General features: G+C 41.7%; 1 protein-coding gene across 5 annotated transcripts in view; it reads left to right on the top strand.

Moving 5' to 3' along the window:
- The window catches only part of fam184ab (family with sequence similarity 184 member Ab), a 146,117-nt gene that overhangs the window by 24,424 nt on the left and 105,099 nt on the right, over positions 1-16,594 (top strand). The window contains exon 1 of one of the 5 annotated variants that reach the window (XM_072686300.1): positions 5,349-5,391. The exons of the other annotated variants lie outside the window; for them this stretch is intronic. The gene's annotated coding sequence lies outside the window, so the exon portion shown is untranslated. Of the gene's footprint in view, positions 1-5,348; positions 5,392-16,594 lie in introns of those variants that run through there. 5 annotated transcript variants of the gene reach the window in all.

Raw genomic sequence — 16,594 nt, 5'->3', positions numbered from 1 at the left:
GCAGATGGAGAGAGAGATGGAGAGATGAGCTAATGACAGGGGGTTCTGAAATTGACGCTGCCATTTTGGATAAGGTTGAGGTTTGAAAACCGGAGCGTGTGCTAGCGGAGCACTTGACCTTTCAGACTAAAGTTTGAAATGGAGTGAAATGAGCAAACAGAGAACATTTGGGCAGACTTCACTGCACTCAGCCCTGCAGACCTGCAGGTGCTTAAATGTTGGAAGAGGAGATTGGAGGTTGGTGAGAGCTAAGTGTATGATGATGTGAGGAAGGTTATACTTTATTTCTATCCAGCCTCACAGAACACAACACAAGGCTCTAGGCTGGTGAGTCATGTGGCCTGATTCTCTACTGCAGTGCGTGTGCTTCTCTATGGTGTGCTTTTACTGGCTCACTGGAACACACAACCTGTCCTTTTTATTCACATGCATTGTTTCTCCTTTTTTTCACTTTGATCTTTTTCCCATACTCCCCGACCCCTCTCAGTATCTCTCTCAGTATCTCTCTCAGTTAAAAGCGAGAGATACTGGCACACATTCATTCATTGGCTATTTGTAACTTGTTTTTTTGCCAGCTTCAGTAGGAATGGAATCTTGCCAGCAATACCCTGAAACACCTCATTTGTTATAACAAAAAATAGTCCTTATAATATTCACGGGTGCACCAGGACTCTGAACACTGAGCCAACCTCTTTTTTTGTCATAGTTAGAGGTCAAGCCACATCACAGTGAATAATTTACAGAGACATTCGTGTTGCAAATTTATGTTGCTGCTAAGTGGTGAATTACAGTAGATAAGAATGTATCACCTTTTATGTATTCTGCACTTCAAAAGGGTTTCTGTCTTTGCTACATTACATAGCCAAAGATATGTGGACATCCATACATCAAATGCCAAATCCCTGGTCATAAATATGGAACTGGTCTCTGCTTTGCTGCTATAATTTTGAAACATGGCTGCTGGGATTAACTTCCACTACCACTAGAGCATTGTACTCTTAGCAGAAAGGGTTTTATGTAGTATGAGGTTTTATGAGGTTCTTTGACATCTAATGAATGTAAACCTTTTTTTAGTGCCATATTTAAAAGGTTATATATTAAACCATCTATGTTAGGTAGTGAGGCCCAAAGCTTGCAGTTGATGTTCCAGTCTCAATGGTGTTTGATGTGGATGTGGCTTTCTTTATGAAGCTCACATCCTGCACAGGGTGCATCGTCTTAAAACAGTAAAGGCCTTTCCCAAATTAGAAGTGCACGATTCTGTAGACGAGGGGTGCTTAGTCATGGGCCTAAAGATCTACCAGACTCAAGAGTTCAGATTCAACACACCAAGCTGTTATATTCAGATCCCCCTAAAAGAGCTTGTGTGATCTCACATAGACAAAGGACTACTGTCATATTACAGCAATACAAAAGCCCAAGTTTTACAGTAGGACTCAAGAGTTAAACCCCCTACCACAGTAATGCACAACCTCAAGTGGGCACTGCTTTAATAGGACAGTAAACAGTAAACAATGTAATATACAGTATAATTAAAATGCAATATTACAATTTTTTTCAATATTAAAAAATTATTTAGATCAAAGATCAGTTCTTGTAGCCGTTTAATGTTTTTGATTGCTTAATGTTGCTGTTGGAATCTTGAACATCACCACCCATTATTTAGTGTTCCACAGGAGGGGTCTGAGTCGGAGAGGAGTTTTGGTGTGAATAGAAAGTGGTCCAAGATCTCGTCAGTGCTAAAGAAGACCTTTAGGGTTTGCTTACACCGTGAACACAAGAGCAGTGAGGTCTATTGCAGCCTGCTTCCTTTCGTATGGGTCATATTTGAAAATATTTTCATATTCATAATGTTGACAACCCAGGACCCAGTTAGTGTGCCTTCTGTGAAACATCATTGTATGCTGTATTATTAAGATTTCCCTTTATTGGAACTGAGGGGCCCAACTCAAACCATGAAATCAATGAAACAATGAAGTCTTTCATTGTTTTGTGCTGACGTTGCTTTCAGAGACAGCTTGAAACTCTGAAGTCAGTGTTGCAGCTTAGGACAGATTATTTTTATGCACTTCATACTGCATACTGTCATGTTTGCATGGCTCACTGCTTCACAGCCAACGACATGTTGCTCCTAAACTTTTCCACAATGAATGTAGGTCCTCCACATACTTTTGACAATTTAGTGTATATGTCCAACAGTGAACAGTGGTGGCCTTTTCATGCACTCTTTGAGTTCACACGTTATGACAGATAGACACCATCTCTTCCTTCGGCCCCCTTTTGAAAAAGAATGTATTCCCACATGCACAATGTGGCTATCAGAGATGACAGAAAGTCACAAAGACGGACCACCGGCTTTTGATTGGGACTGCGCCTAATAAAGCATGTAAGTTACTGATGAACTCTTCAAAACAGGGTCTGAGAGGGGCTGTCTAGAATAGCCTCATGCACATAAACTTGATGCAGATGATCCATCTTAGATAACTGCTGTAGTTTCATAAATCAGATTATATATTTGCAAAATGTTTTCCACACAAAATGGGCCTGTCTATTTGTAGCGGACAGGTTGAAGTTTTATCTCATCCAAAAGTTGAGAGATATCTCTGCAAACTTTCTTAATCAGCTTGTCAACTAACAGTCACTTCATGCCTAATCAACTGATTTTGCCAAATGTTTAATTATAGGCTGCTGGAATATTTTAACTCAATCAAAGCGAGAGATAAAAAACAGGGGAGGTAAATTGCAACATGGAGAAAAACCTGCTTCTGTGCTCACCGTTCATCACGTTCCTCAGGCTGGCAGCTGTGTCTAGTTGCCACGGTAACCTGCCGCTCTTCGCTGTGAGGTCAGAGTTGCCAATCAGAAAGGCACCAAAGTGCTTAAATTCCCTGATTTCCCTTGCAGTGGTCTGCAATTACGGTCCACCCACACAGCTCTAAATATACCGTTAAAATATAGCACATGACATGAATCTCATCTAACAGGTTTAGCCGGTGACCTGCATCGTGTGTCAGGAAATGCTTATTTGCGATAGCCCACAGATTAAGTTTGGCAACAGAAGTTTCGGAAAGTTTGTAGCTCAGGCTCCTGTGGAAATGGCTAATCGCTGCGGAAATTAAATGACTGCTATAAAAGTGGTATTTCATTATTAATTGGGCCCAAAAGGGACAGAAAATTAGTCAACAGCAGTCTGCTAAGGTGGAAAAGAAGTGGGAAGAATGTTTTAAATAAATAAATGAGAATTCCCATTGTTGTTTCTGCATTTTGCTGCTCGAGGAGATTAATAAGAAAGTAAAAGGCTAATGATCGAATTGTCGAATTGTCAAGAGTCTTTTTTTATCCTGGTTTTAACATTAGTAAGAGTTGCCGTTTGCCTTTCCTTTAAGGCACTGGATCAAGGGATAGGTCTAATTTAAACTTTTTTAGCTTTTTCATCAACTGAGTGGGGGTGAATGGAAGTGCCATCTCGACCAGTTACTGAATGTGCAAAGTGCATAGAGTTTTTAATTAGCTCAATGAATCATTTTCTGAGAGGTGAAGCAGCTTTCTTTATGTGATACTGCTGCAGGAAAGGCTCTGTGCTGTAGGCTATACTGTGGAACTCGGAGATGGGAACTTTGATCTGAGATGGGAACACAGTTGTCCATGTAAAGGGTGTCCAGAAGAAAATGTCCTTGTTAGAGGAACACAAAACTCAGGGTTCGGTTAATACTGCAGTTTGGGCCTTACAGTTCAGTACAAGTTTTATACAATAGGCAAAGAAAGTGAGTTTGAACAGATTGGTTCCTTCTAGTGTCGTATGGCCACCCCTGCAGTAGCTGCTAGTATGTCCGATGGGTTTTCTCACACATACCCTATTACTGTCTAAACAATATTGAACCACCGTCCTTGTCCGAACACCATAATTTCTTTAGTTAAAATAAGAAGGAAAAAGGCCAGAAAACTGGAAAAGGAAAGGTATAGAAAGAAAACTGAATGTATGTCAGCAATTCTCTGTATGTGCGCTGCAGAGAGAAGAAGGAGGTGGGTCAGAAATAACAAAACTATCGTTACAGTTGCTATACTCTTAAATCCACTTCAAGTCCCACAATACCATGCAGATCAAAATGAGTCATGCTAACGACTTTAGGTTTGTTGGTGGAACTTGCACTTCTGAAACCTGGTTCCACATTACGTTCATTAATCTTTGACCAACGTGGAGATGCTTTGGCATCTGTAAAAATATTCACAGCATTACCTATATAAAAATATCACAGCATTTACAGACATTTTCCAGTCACGTGAGATTTATATGATACACACCATCGCAGACAAAGTGCCTCAGTAGCGACAGACTGTTAACTTCTGTTGAGATAATTTCCCTTTATAAAAATCACTTAGTACAGTGATTTATATCCAAAATGTGCTGCGCTTCATCCAATTAAACCAGACTAATTACACTGTTCGTAATGAAATGTGCAGTTGATCTGTGTCCTGATCACGATAAGATCGTCACATTGCCTACCCCTACTTTGACTGCATGCATCGAACCATGATGTCTTTACCATGACGTTTAAGTACAAATACAGTGCAGACACAGTATAGTGAATCGGATTCAGTTGTGGGCTAAGTGTAGTGTTATACCCTGCTCATTGTGCATTATGGAAAAGGAGCTGATGTCTCCGATTATGCAGACCCTGTTAAACCTTAAGCCGAGTCTCTTCTGCATTGCTTTCATTACTAGTGAGACTGGGTTAAAGGCACGACAACTTCACGAGTTTACACACTGGTATTTGTTCTCTAATTTTGTTGGCTTAGCAACAGGCTATTTTCAGCATAAGCCACAGACAACAGGTTTATCTGCAGTAAATTCTGTTTTGAACTCTGTGACACATCCCCAGGGCTCCTCGATGGATGTGTAAATGTATATCACAGTTGTTACACAGGCTGCTTTGCCCATGCGCGACTCTTTTGATGTGGGAAATCAGAGGCAGGCACATGGCTTTTTTGGTGTGCTCCTGGCTCATTAGTTGGGGGGTTAAACAGTAGGTTCAGCAAATCCAGCAGGAGAGCATTTTAGGCTCTGATTTGAAGCCCAGCCGAAGCATCCCCACCAGCCTTCACAGTGCGTCCTGGCTGCCGATTTCACGCCACCATTTATGACAACCCCACAAGCCCACAAATTCACCCAAGGGAAAGCAAATCTTCCTACTTTCAGCTCATAGTACAGAATCTATCAAACGGGTATGATCACATAGTTACCATGGTGATGGAGCGCGGTCACACGGCTTGTGCATGTGAGGTAGTAGCACGTTGGCTGTCGCTGGGGGAGACTGCTTGACTCAGTGCAGCGCTGGGGGAGAGGTGTGCGCTGTGTGGGTTTGATGCCCGCTGCAGGAAGATCCATGGCAGGTGAGCTGGAGAGGGATAAGCTTTCTATGGAGGGTTGAGGAGAGCTGCTGTGGGTTTTTTCGGAGAGTGGGATGAAAGCTTGAACCACATCAAACAGCAGACACAGTTACTCTCCATGGGGCCTCTCGCACGTCTGCCAGTGCTTGTTGTGTCTTGTCAGAAAGTGTGCACTCTTTGTGCAGCTTTAAACATGACTCCTGTCATGTTAGCCCACACACAGACATGTTCATGTCGTTCATGCCACCCTTTATTCAGGCGTACAGATTTCCGCATCATGCAGAAATGTTGGTGTCCTATCAGTTGCAGGGTTATAGACTATAATAGTCTGCAAAATAAGCCTTACAGGTTTAATAACAGTATATTGTAATGTCCAGTACAACTAATCTAACTAATGACATGTGTGTTCACACATACAGCTCCTCCAGGTAATGTCCAGCAAAGTTCTGGTTTCTTATCCTGCATGTCTGAATGGAGCATTGGTTGACTAGTTCATAAACAAAAACATGTATATAGATATAAACTCTTTATTACCCATTCATTGCACATGATAAACATGGCTGTTAACAATACTCTTTAATTACTTTCCACTCCTTAAAAAAAACATCCAGCAACAGTGACATATCAAATTCACTCAGCTAATTTTATGCCTAGCAAGTTGGCTTTGTTCACTGTGTGCACAGAATCAGTGATTCTCTTTGAGTCCCTCTCAAGATTACATAAAGGCCCTGTCAGACATTTGCACACCCTGAGGGGCTTCTTGAGAGACATAGCAAACAGGCAGAAAGGTCTGGAGTCGCACCTGTGGCTCTACTCTGGGACTTGGCCTTCATGCTTCCTGCATAGCAGATTGTTCTGGGCCTTGAGAGGCACCAGAGCAAATATGTTTCATAGTTTCTTATGTCGTCTGTCAAGCTGTCTTCGCCCACATGACTTTGAGCTATTTCCTATAAAGGCTATTAAAAAGGAGGAGAAAATGAGATTACTTGTGGCAGCACTGCTACTATTACCTTTTCTGCCAGACCATCTCTTCGAATATATTCTATCATGCACTCTTCAGGATTGATTACAATATTTCATGTCCATTCGCTTAAAAAAAAACTTGCTGGCTGTTTAAAAATCAGCACTTTTTTCTGGTGTTGATCTTTTTAAATCAACAACACAGCAGCCATGGATATATGATTGATTGGGTGAAACCTTGAAAGAAAATGAATCTAGTATTGATTGGTTATAACATCCAGGAGGTGTGTAAAGCCTTAGTTTAGCCTGGAATACATGCTGGAATCGCAATGGTCGACATGGTGATGCTGTAATACCCATCTTTATTCAGACAGCATCGACTGTACATCTAAGCCAGTAGTTTGTTTGCTTCGCTCCAGCTGCCCCTGTTGTTTTTGTCACCGTCACTTCGTCCCTCTGCTTTAGTGTTTTAAATAGAGCTGGTTGGTCTCCTTTTAACCTATTTCCGTAGCTCCAGAAGTAAAGGAAATCACTAGTGTAATCGCACTAGAACTCTTATTTGTAGTAAAATGGGACACTCTGTTGTGCCTAAGGAGAAATAGCTGTTGCACAACTAGGTAGCATTTCTATGACAGTGATACAAAGAGTGAAATGAGAGAGATGTGAAACGCTAAGAAGCTTCTGTTTCATCTCATGAGGTTCCTACAGCAGCGAGCACTGAGGAGGCAGATGGGTCCTTGTCTTTTGTGTCTTCCCTAAGTGGGCCATATTAAAACACAGAGGTTCAGATGTAGCTATTTTTTTGTCCCTGATTTCTGTTGAAATCTGTGAAACCTTTTGATCTCTTATGCTACTCAAAGATGGGGTTTGATATTTAATTAACTTGGCCTACATCCCAACCCCTGGTGCCTATATCAGCTTTCACTGGAGCTGCTGAATCATTGGAGCACTTGAAGCTGAAAATCTAGCCTGCCCTACCTAAATACCCCCGCTTTGGTCTACAGCCTTCTTAGGGAAACATTATGTGGTGTCAGATGAAGCTGAAGCTGAATGTGATAACTGGATACTGGATAGGCAGAACATAATTGCAGATAATAACAAAGGCAGCCAAGTGCCATAAAGGACTAATAAATATGGGGACTATAGTCTTAAATATTGTCATATGTTTGTATTTGCAACGTGACAGGCAATTCACTTTAAACTAGCTACCTAGTTAGTATTGTTAGCCGACCTGCTCTTAAGGGAGACGGTTAGCTACATGACGTGACTTGGTTGCAAACTGACTGACTTAACATGACACTCACACTCACTCATGACACATAATTAATTTATAAGCAACAGTATTAGCTGACTGAGTGACTTACCTTCGACATGCTACATCAGTGAGGTACTGAGAGCCAACATCTTCTCCCTTATTCTTGGAAAAAGCTTCTAATGTTCTCATAAGACGTGAAGGGGAGCTTAGTTTTCGTTGTCGTTTACCCATTGTCCAGACATGAAGTGGCCCAATTTGTGGCTTGTCAGCCTCACATGGCATCACGTTGCTTTCACAATGCCTCACATTGCATCACACGTGAACTGCATTAGTAAGTATCACACGTAAATGAATGCGTTTTGTGATTGGGGAAATGATGCTACTGGCCTAAACAGGCCAGCAACTGGACAGCCCATTTTTACTGGTGCCAGAGATTGCTTACTATTAAAATGAAGAAGATTTTCTAGTATATTTTATTGTTGTGTTTGTACATTTTTTTGTGCTTTTTTCACCTTATTATGGAAGTAGGGATTGACTATAAAGTAGATGACATGCCTCATTTCATTCAACAGGACCCAATAGGGTGAAGTTTCTTAACTTTAATCTCGATAGGCATATTCACATTTCTCTCAGTTGTTAACTTTATTACCCCTAAGAGAAGCTTAATACAGTGAAAAAAGAAGCCTTAATATTGGTGTCAAGCTGCTAAGCTCCCTTTGAAAAACGTGTGGGAGAAGCCAGGCAACACTTTATACTAAAAAGACATACTCCAATGAATTTATAGCAACTCGTACTCTGAGTTCCCAGAAAGTCCTCCGTTTTAACTCTTCTATGTAGGTTTTCCAGTCTCGATTTGACAGGCATCCACTGTGCATCTACAAGGTGCAGCATCAAGGCTGTGACTCAGACAGGCCCATAGGCCCAAGTTGCCAAGCTAGGCTGCTGGCAGTTCTCTGACAGAGAGCACAGGGATTGATTCTCCCATCGCTTCCTTTCTCCACGCTTTACTCCAGGCCTGTTTAGACTTGCAATGAGGGTCCTAGCTTAATGGTGGCAGCTACTGACACAGTATGCTAATGGGCATGCTAACATTTGGTGGCTCGAAGAAAAAACAAGTCTGTGCCATTCGTCAGACTTCAGTTAGTCTTGATTCTCAGGAACCACTATCACCTGGATAGTGTTATAATTAATAAAATATAGTGAAATAATTACAGTTTAGTGTTTTCCTAAATCTAACACAGCTGAGGTGTGAAATTTTGTACATTTTGTATCCCAATGAAATTCTGTCTGAACTCAGTCTAACCTGACCAATATCACCAATTGTCATTTTTTAAGCCCAGCAAAATTCTCCCCAAATCGTGTGCACCTTGCTAGCTGGGTAGTTTACTCCTACCTACAGTATTAGATTATAGATTGAAAAACTAATAGTTTTTGAGGCAATTAAAAAAAAAAAAAAGGTCCCATGCAGTCCCCTTGAAGTGAATAGATGCTCAGCTTCTATGGGCAAATGCATTGACGCTACGGGAATGTGTGAAAAGTTGATCAATTCAAATCAGTCAATTTGTGATAAGTAGCTGATTCTTCGAGATCTTGTCTGACGCATTTGTAGTGAATGAAATGTTAACACAACTGTACATATTTGACCATTTCATTTTTTACAATTTTAGGGAAAACTGAGCTTTCCTTGCAGTCTTAGAGAAATCGACACTGCACGAAAGGCCTAATGATTTAGGTAGGTATTTAGTGTGAATAAACTGTATATAGGCTAAAGCTGGCCTTGCACATCTTGGTGGCATCAAGGTGAGTGACCCCAGTGTGAGCAAAAGGGCCAAAATTGCTAACAAAAGTCAGTAACGAAAGAAGTAAGGACAGGTAAATATTTGTGCAACAAACTAAAACATGAAATCTGAATCAGAATCTGGCCCAACTAATGCTTTTGAGCTGATGTACGAACGCTGACAAAACCCCAATGTGAACAGTGAGCAGAAGAGTCATGTCAGGTGCGGACAAATATTTCAAGCTCTACTAAAGACCTACTGCCCTGCACAGTTTTAAGTATTCCCTGTCCCTGCACTCCTGATCCAGCTCATCAGGTAGTTAACAAGCCCTTCATGAACTAGATTGGGTGTGTTCTGACAGGGAATACTCCAATAATCCAGTCCCCAGGACTCATCTAAGACACCTTCTATAACTTATTAAGAAATTAGCAAGGCCATCGTGGGCTAAATCAGTTGTGTCAGTTTAGGAAAAATACAAGTACTCTGTGTGGGGGGTTCTCAGCACTGGGTTTGAGAATTACTGTCCATATCCCATGGGTGCATTAAGAGGGGAGGCTCCGTGCCCCGTAGCTGTTAGGAGATCCTATATCGATTAGTGTGCGAGGCTTCTTTCCCAGTTGGCCTGGCCCCGATCCTACTCCTAGCCACATCACCGAGACTTATGCTGACTCATGTTTTAAAAGGTAAGGATGTAGAAGTACTGCCAGTATCCCTCACAGCTCAGCATTCAAGTGTACCACCTCAAGCAAAGAAGCACTACAGAGCACTGAGTGGTAGTGAGTTACGAGGGGATGTTTAGCGCTCACAGCAAGTAAGATGTTAAAGCAAGAACCCCTGCTGGGAGACCTGTGGGTACAGGATGTTGAAGGGATATCAGTTTATCTGTGTGAAATTATACCCTGAGTCCACCCTCATGAAACTGATGCCATAAGCTAACACCACAATCTGTTAAGGCTTGTAATATGTACCAGACAGATCTCAATCAAGCCTAATCGTCTTTGAAATGGCCATTCCCACCCATTGACACACATCTCCAAGCCATATATTCCTACTGTAGATCAGTCCTGCGTCTCTGTCCCGTCCCTGCAGTGCGTTTTGGTGTCTGTTTGTCGGTGTTTGCGTGCAATTCCGAGTGTTTGTGTGTTTGGGTGTATGGGATTTGCGATGGAATCATCCTGTGGTTGTAAAAGGATTTGTGTACCCTCTGCTCTCTCTCTCAGTCAGTGTGGGCTAGAAAGTATGTCATCTGGCAGCAATACGGGATGGACGATGGCAGTGCCTAACAGAGGACAATCACTGTCCACCTGCATTAGCCCAATGCCAGATATAGTCTAACCTCAATTTCCAAAATGAAACACAATATCGCTGGATGACCCGAACTGCCATGAACGTTCACACCACAATTTGGGCATGTTTGGTACCCAGAGCATTCGGATGTTAGCTAAACTAGGCAACTCATCATTTCATTGTCGTATAGCTGCTCTTATTCTTCACCTTTAGACAGTCTAAATTTTTGTATTGACTGTTTTTCTTACTACAGTGCATGACAATGTAATTCACACTACAGTGTGCAGACACAAATGGAAAGCACAGGATTAGAATGTTGTAGCTTATCATTGGATCATGTGACTGTATATAAACGCAATGGGCCACATTCATAAAACTCACAACCGGATTTACAGTGATGTTAACAGAGAATAGCATCACAGTGACACGACTGCTCATTCGTAAATAAAGATTACTACTACACTCATACCTCGAAACACCTGAACTGACCAGACCTCACCAGTTTGAGAAGCCGTTCGGACCACATTAATATAAAATGAAATAGTGAGAATATTTTATGACTGCTTTGACAGCTCAGTAAATCGCACATATCGACTGAGGAGTGATGATATCAAAAGAGAATTCAATCATCAGCTCAACATAGTCATAAAGTTATATGAGCTGCTGGGATTGCCTGTATATCTGGATGCTTTTTCTTTCACTTTCTTTCTTGCCTCGCCATCGCTTTTGTCGTTAGATTGTCAGTAAATCCTTTGTTCATTTATATTATGTGTGTGTATATATATATAATTGTGGGCAGCACAATGACGCAGCAGGTAGTTGTGGGTTTGATACTTGTTGGGTAGCTGGGTGTGAGGAGTTTGGTATGTTATCCCTGCTCAGTGATTTCCTCCCACCTCCCTAACGCATGGTAGGTAAATTGGCAAAATTCTTCTAGATTAGTGTGAAGCGCAAAAAAAAGATGAATCAGTGGACTAATGGATGGACTTTCTGTTGTTTATTTGTTGTTGTATTTTAGAAGTTACTGTTGTAGCATGCCCATTTTGGCACCCAGGCAAAGTGCTGGGCATTAGTCAAGGAACATGTGTCGGTAAGGTTAAAGCGAAGCCTAGCATGCCAGGCCGATAGCTTTGTTCCTAGGATTGTTATCATTAGCGTGCCGGAGGTGTTGTATGGAGCTTTATGGATCTGGTCCATTGTTTTGGAATGGCCTTTTTTTGTTATTATTACTGACATTTTTCAAAGTGCTTTTAAAATGACTAGCCACAACCAGGTAGAAAGAGGATTGTCTTTTTGAGCTACTCTTTTACCCATTTGCCATCTGTCTTGTGAATTAGTCACATTCTAAGGTTCATGTGAAGCAAACATGTTCTTAAAACAATCCGCGTCTTGCACAGAGATACAGTCTGTACAGCGTGTGCAATTTAAATTTCTTATTAGCTATGAGTCTCATGAACTATGCTTCTGCTGTTATCAGTTCCAGATCCAGAAGCAGTTGCTAGTTCCTCAGTCTTAACTGGCATAAATACCCTATGAATAATATGCGTTGAAAAGTCTCTTGAGGGCAACTTAATCCGAACAGTTACAAATAGATGTCTGCAGACAATTGCAAAAATTGAAATATGATTTTTACTGAATTATTAAGGATCTGATAAAGGAGTCCTGGTTTTCAAGAGCAAGTGATTGGAGTGCTGTCAAGCCAACAGCTATAATGCAGTCGCACCATGCTGTGAATGACTGATGTTTAGTAGACCTGTGCATGTGGGATGTGTCTCGTCAGCTTCCAATGAGATTACTCTATGAATGGAAACGAATATTGCAGATCAGCATGAGCTGCATGAAATATTCATCCCGATAATGAAGTTGCAAAGTAATAACCACCCATCCTTATAATGAAGGACACACAAATGCTCTTATGCAAGATCTGGGGAATCCTTACTTTCCTTAGGAAAGTATGCTTGACCATGCTCACAGCTTCTTTGCAGGAACAATAAAAGGGGCACTTCTCTCCTAAGCAATTATGTGCTGGATGCTTTGTCAGGTTTTGGAACGGTATTTGTGAGAAGATTATCTAGTAAAAAGAGAATGTGAAGTTTTCAGATCATTGAAGACTGCTCATTAAGTTTTATTTCATCTCAAAGCATACTTTTCCAACTGCATTAATTACCTCATAGATTATGGTACACCTTACAGTTTAATGCATTCGCTCAGTATAATGACTTTAATTAACATTACACCATCTCCCTTGTTACACGGTCCTCCTTGTGCTAACCAAGACGTTAGCTGCAGATCCTTTACGTCCTTTAAGTTGTGAGGCGGAGCCTCAATGGTTCGCATCAATGAGCCTCAGGTGCCCATGACCCTGTTGTGGTTCAACGGTTGTCCTTTCTTGGAGCAGTTGTGGTAGATACCGACACTGCATACCTGAAAAACCCCTACAAGACCTGTCTGATGTTTTAGAGATGCTCTGACCCAGTCGTCTAGCCAGCACAGTGGCCACTGTCAAAGTGGCTCAGATTCTTATGCTTGTCCATGTGTTCAGAATCATTATCCTGCTGTAGAAGCCATTCTCTGTTCATTTTATTTTCTCCATGGTCAATCACATGCTACCCACCTACATGCTTAGCATTTGGAGAGGTGTTTTTTTTATTGAATTCTGCACTGTTGCTGTCCCCAAACATAGAAGGTTTTCTTCTGATGACTCAGAGATGATGACTTAGATGAAGCTATGGAATGGTGGTGCACTCTTCTACCTGAAGCTCTTTTGCAGTCAAACCGTGGGGGTTGGATTCGCCTTTCTAGCAATCCTATGAGTAGTTCTCGTAGTTTTCATGGTCTTCCAAATGCTAATAGTAGGAATGGCTGGACATACCGAACTATTTGTAAACACATGCCTGTGCCCTGAGCTAATCTGCTAACTACAGACTGATGTGTTGCACCAAGGCCAATATGAACCGGTGTGATGCCTATGTGTTTTAAATCAAGAGCCTTGTCTTAAACAATGCAATATGATATGCCCTATTGTTTCATCACTATCAGAAAGCATTCTGAAAATAGATTGTGATAAATAGTTGAGTCCTGTATTGCACTTTCTAGGAAATCCATTCAAAAGTAGATTTTCACACACTCTACGCTGCTGTCCACCCACATCCTATAGAGGCTGGGTTTCTCTTCTTTTCAACACAGTCCCAAAAACTGTTTATTACGTTCATTACTCCACCCTACCATCCTTCGAAGAGAGCGGTGTTGCAACTTGTGTTGTCTTGTAGAAAGTCACATACATCTAAAGCAGCTGCATTGTCAGTGTATGACATGTGATTGGAGTTTATGACGTACATCTGAGCCATTCTTTTTGACTGCCAGCATAGTACCCAACTAATTCGCTAGCCCCGAGCTAACATAATAACTGCAAGCTAATGCCCTGGCTCCTAGATATTGCTCGACAAAAGAGTTTGATGCCCTTGTGCATCCAGTTAGTCTCTTGAATCCTAGACTTATTTTTTAGTTTATAATCCTATTGCGGAAACTATTGTGGGTCATATGAGGATCATAATGTTAAGTGTGTCTTGTGGAGTCCCACAGGGCTCTATTTTAAGGCCAATGAAACTGATATACAGTGAGTCCAAGAAGTATTTGATCCCTTGCTGATTTTCTTCGTTGGCCCACTAATAAAGACATGATCATTCTATACTTTTAATGGTAGATGTATTCTTACATGGAGAGACAGAATATTAAAAAGAAAATCCAGAAAATAAATCTAAGGAATATATATTAATTGATTTGTATTTCATGGAGTGAAATAAGTATTTGATCCCTTAGTATTCATTAGCAGTTCTGGCTTTTACAGACCAGTTAGACACTCCCAATCAACTTGTTACCTGACCTGAAGCCACCTGTTCTCACTAATCACTTGTGTGAAAAACACCTGTCCACAGAATCAGACAGATCACACAGATTTCAAGTCTCCAACATGGGTAAAACCAAAGAGCTGTCACAGGACCTCAGAGTCAGAATTGTTGACCTTCACAAAGCTGGAATGGGCTACAAAAAGATTAGTAAGGTGTTGGATGTGAAAGTAACAACTATTGGTGCAATTATCAGAAAGTTTAAAGAGTATAACATGACAATCAACAGACCTCGGCCCGGTGCTCCAAAGAAGATTTCGCCTCGTGGGGTGGCAATGATGCTGAGAACAGTCAGAAATCGTCCTGCAACCACTCGGCAGGAGTTAGCAAATGACCTGAAGGCAGCTGGGACCACAGTTTGCAAGGAAACAATTGGCAACACTTTGCGCAACAATGGATTCACATCCTGCAGTGCCCGAAAGGTACCCCTGCTGAAGAGAGCACATGTGGAGGCGCGCCTCAAGTATGCCAATGATCATTTGAAAGATGAACCAAGTTATTGGGAGAAGGTTTTGTGGTCAGACGAGACCAAAATTGAACTTTTTGGCCTCAACTCCACCCGCCATGTGTGGAGGAAGAAAAATGCTGCCTATGACCCCAAGAACACTGTGCCCACCGTCAAGCATGGAGGTGGAAGCATAATGTTTTGGGGGTGTTTCTCTGCCAAGGGTACAGGGCTACTTCACCGCATCACTGGGAAGATGGATGGAGCCATGTACCGCACAATCCTGAGGGACAACCTCCTCCCCTCTGCCAGGGATCTGAAAATGGGCCGTGGTTGGGTCTTCCAACATGATAACGACCCTAAACATACAGCAAAGGCAACAAAGGATTGGCTCAAGAAAAATCACATTAAGGTCATGGAGTGGCCCAGCCAGTCGCCAGACCTCAATCCGATCGAAAATCTATGGAGGGAGCTGAAGGTCAGAGTTGCCAAGCGACAGCCCACCAACCTTCATGATTTAGAGAGGATCTGCAAAGAAGAGTGGGCCAAAATTCCCCCTGGTGTGTGTGCTAAACTTGTGGTTAACTACAACAAACGTCTCACCGCTGTGCTTGCAAACAAAGGCTTTGCCACTAAGTATTGAGTGTGTTTGGCAAGAGGGATCAAATACTTATTTTCCTCATTGAAATACAAATTAATTAAAATATATTCTTTAAAATTATATTCTGGATTTTTGTCTTGATATTCTGTCTCTCCATGTTAGAATATATCTACCATTAAAAGTGCAGAAGGATAGTGTCTTTATTAGTGGGCAAACAAAGAAAATCAGCAAGGGATCAAATACTTCTTGGACTCACTGTAAGTAATTATGACAGTGATGTAGTTGTGAAAGTGAATGAGTGTGAGCTTACATACAGGGTCTAAGAAGTTAAGAGCCTTGCCTCGAATGATAAAGTATGTCACTAAGAGGGTGCTGTGCGACAACCCAAGAGGTACGTCCTGCCTTGCATTCTCCGGGAAAGTCATTCAAGAGTAGAGAAACCTAACTGTGCCTCATTTTAATCCCATGCTGACTCACAGCACTGAAGCAGACTGCGGCTGTAGCCAAACAATGGCATTTCCCATCGCCCCTGGGTAATCTGGACCAATTTACTGAAAGCCACATTTCACTGGACAATATGTTACTCTCTCACTGTCCTTCAGCAAATGTCAGTTATTATCATTATCCTAGAGCAGGTCCTTTTGACTGATAAGAGGCCAGTCATAATAGCTCCTAGATTGGAGGAAGTGATTACAGCTCCAGTGCCAGGGGACGTTATTGGATTTGTCTTATTATAGCTCTGTTCTGGCACAAGTCACACTGCCTGCCAAAGTTGCTAGACTTATTCAGGATTAAAGACTGAACTAACATAGTTGACCAGCTCAGTCAAATCGATATCCCAAGGTTGCCAGTTGGCACCCGCTTGCAGCTCTGTAATGAAGGCTACCGCTCGGAGCAACACATCAGTTTTTTTGCTATATATTTTTTTCCTTTCAGTGTATTGCTGTGTAGCACTGGCGAGACCATCAAACATCA

Source organism: Salminus brasiliensis, chromosome 1 (assembly GCF_030463535.1).
Source record: "Salminus brasiliensis chromosome 1, fSalBra1.hap2, whole genome shotgun sequence".
Classification (NCBI taxonomy): domain Eukaryota; kingdom Metazoa; phylum Chordata; class Actinopteri; order Characiformes; family Bryconidae; genus Salminus; species Salminus brasiliensis.
The sequence above is the reverse complement of the archived record's forward strand: the minus strand, read 5'-3'. Positions and strand labels throughout refer to the sequence as shown.